The sequence below is a fragment of the Melozone crissalis genome, unplaced genomic scaffold, assembly GCF_028551555.1.
Source record: "Melozone crissalis strain CALT ecotype California unplaced genomic scaffold, PUWL_Pcris_2 ptg000104l_1, whole genome shotgun sequence".
Taxonomy (NCBI): Eukaryota; Metazoa; Chordata; class Aves; order Passeriformes; family Passerellidae; genus Melozone; species Melozone crissalis.
The window spans coordinates 1,435,061-1,438,445 of NW_026535881.1; positions in this window are offsets into that span (position 1 = coordinate 1,435,061).

The window sequence follows — 3,385 nt, forward strand, 5'->3', positions numbered from 1 at the left end:
CCTCTGAATTGCTATAATTTTAAATTAAGGGGCTCTCAGGCAAAAAATAAAAAGTATAGGAGCCGGAAATAACAGTTATTTAATAGGGAAGAAAATAAAAGGATAAAATCAACAATGCAGTACAGTCAAACAACACTGACAGAGTCAGAACACAACCTGACACCCTGTTGGTCAGGCTGTTGGTAGCAATCCAATTGGAAATGTGGCTGCAGTCCTCCTGGAGTGGCAGGTGTGGTTCTGTTGGTGCAGGGGCTCCCGTAGAAAAGGGCGTAGTCTTTCTCTGAGGATCCAGTGGAGGAACAGGCAGCTGCTATTCCACTGGGAAATCCAGTGGAGAAGTTGTGCTGCTATTCCAGAATCTCCAGATTCTATCCAGTTAGGAATGCTTGGCTCTTCCCTCTGGGCAGAGAATCTCCCAATGGGATGCTGTAATTCTTATCAGCCATGCAGTGACATTCAATAGGCTGTTATCAGCAGATGCCTTCACCCCTGGAGGGAGGAGTGGTTGTGGAAGAGATAAGGAAAACTGCCATAGAGATGGCAAATAAAATCCATTTTGCCTTGCAATCTGGGACACCTGCAGAGGAAGACATCTTGGTAGAAGTTGAATGATTTCTGATTTGGGAACCAAAGTGGGTCAATTATTGGCCTGTGGTTTGTTCTCATCCAGAAAGATGTTCCAAAGTACTGCAATTTGGAAATAAAACCAGGAACGTGCTTCTTCATCTGGATATTGCATATGGACTATAGAGCTATTTGTGGTCAATATGATAAGAAAACAACTGGAAATCTTTTCTTGATTTCACTCTTTCTTCCAGTCTCTGGGATTAGGCCTCCAACACTCCCTGCAGGTCTTCTTTCCATAATCTGCTCCTCCGGAGTTGGGATGTGACAAATCAGCAGTGGGAAGAGGGAGGACAATGGACCATTACAACTGCAAACTCCGGTTTTTATAGTCTTTGGATTTCCAGTGCTTAGAAATTGTCATGTTTTCAACTGTCTGAACAAATCCCACATTTGTCACTTTTTCCGTGGCAGAAAACCTTCCTTTGGCCTTATTTAGGAACCGACCCTGGGAAACACCTCAGTGCAGATGCTTTTTTGTTGGTTTTGCTAAGAGATGACAAGAAAATGAGCACACAGGGCACGGATGAGAGAAAGGGAAGAAACAGTTCCTTTCTTTTCTCTTCCTTGTGGAAACTCTCCTTAAGAGGTTGTGCTCCAGCCGGAGACTTCCTGGGCCAAGGGCTGAGGGAAGCAATTCAGCTGAGGCAGTTGAGGCATCTCCTCCCTAGTCTGTAGCCCTGGGGCTGTGAGGGGACATGGGTGCCCCCCTTGCAGCCCTTGCAGCCCCTGGAATGGGGGATTCCTCCTGCCTCTGCCAGGTGCTCCTGGTCCTGGCGTTAGCCCTGGCCTGGCTGCTCCTGCTCTGAGCTCCCTGCCATGGTCATTGCTGGTGCTGGAAGCCAGGAGGGAGGGATTCAGTGCAAACCTGGGAGGCGCCAGTGGGCTCAGAGATGGCTGGAGGTGACAGTGACAGAGTGACGGGAGGTGCAGATGGACACAGGGGCAAGACAACACCCCAAAGAAAACCTCTTGGAAATTTGGGGGACTTTGAGTGTAAAATACACATGAACACAGACACACAGACAAAGAATACTGCAAAGCATTTCCCAGCTATCTTAAGTTGGACAGTGGGGCTGTATTCTATTCCTATCTGATGGGGCAGTTATCTTATGTTAATTGGGCAGTTTTCTTTATCTCTTTCACAACCCAACCTCCCTGCCAGGAGATATCTTTTGTTAATGGGCCATTGAGTGCCACTGCATGACTGATAAAATTCCATCATCCCATTGTGAGAAGCTCCCCCCAGAGGGAGGAGCCAAGCATTCCTACCTGGATATAATCAGAGGGCTGGAAGACCAGAGTCAGTCTTTTCCACTGGATTGCCAGAGGAAGACCAGGCCCAACACCACCACCACTGGATCTTCAGAGGAAAACCCCACTGTTCTGCAGGATCCCTGCCACTGCCACTGTGACCCACAGGGTGTCAGGTCGTATTCTGAATCTGTCAGTGTTTTTTCTTTGTACTATTGTGTTTATATTTTAATTTTCCTGCTAAATAGCTGTTATTCCTATTCCTATATCTGTTTCCTTAGAGCCCCATAATTTCAAAATTATAACTGTTCGGAAGGAGGTTGTTTACATTTTCCATTTCAAGGGAGGCTCTTGCCTTCCTTAGCAGACACCTGTCTATTCAAACCGAGACAATGCCCCAGGACACCCAGGCGGGTGAGGAGGAAGTCAGTGCCCCTTTCCCCCTTTCTCCTGCTCCATCTCCCAGCCCAGCACAGCCCCCAGCTGCAGGACAACCTCACTGCCAATGCCGTCTTGCCGGGGAAGCACTGGGGAGATCTCCTTCCCCTTCCTTTTGTCACAGAGGCAAATCTCATCCTCTCTTTGTCCTTCCTGCCCCAGACAAGGAGCTGAGGATGGAAACCAGGGCGGACAAATCCCCACAGCAGAACCTCGTGGAAGAGGCTGTTTTGCGCAGCTCCATGGCACAAGAATCCAATGGAGAGGAAAAGCCCTGGAGATCCCACAGGAAGAGGGGCTGCAAACCCAGCCCAGTGTGCTCTGAGGAGGAAAGACCCACCCTGGGCCAGGAAGGTGGACGGAACTTCAGCCAGAGCTCGGAGCTGGTGGTGCATGAGCAGCTTCACAATGGGGAGAATCCCTACAAGTGCTTGGAGTGTGGGAAGAGCTTCAGGCAGAGCAGCACCCTGATCCGCCATCAGGTGATCCACACCGGGCAATGGCCCTACAAGTGTGAGGAATGTAAGAAGGGCTTCAGCTGCAGCTCAGAACTCATCAGGAACCAACGCATCCACACTGGGGAGAGGCCCTACGAGTGTTCCCATTGTGGGAAGAGGTTTCGGATCAGCTCCCATCTCCTCCTGCATGAGCGGATTCACACTGAGGAGAGGCCCTTCCACTGCCCTGAGTGCGGGGAGGGATTCCAACACAACTCCCACCTCAGCATCCACCAGCGCACCCACACCGGGGAGAGGCCCTACCAATGTCCCCAGCGTGGGAAGAGCTTCTCAAACAGCTCTACCTTGTCCCGACACCAACAGAGGCACCGGTAAGGGAAGCCCTGCGTGTGCTCCAACTACAGGAGGAGCTTTGTGCACTGGTGCAGCTTCATCCCCCATGGGAGGACCCACATTGGTCAGAACACTGGTGACCCACATTCCCAGTGATCCATGTTGGGAGGAGACCTGGCTGGTTATCCTTTTGGCCCTAATTTTCTTCTGATTTGTCTTTATCACTTAAAAACACCTGAAACAGGACTAAAATGAAAGTAATTGATCAAGGATGTCTG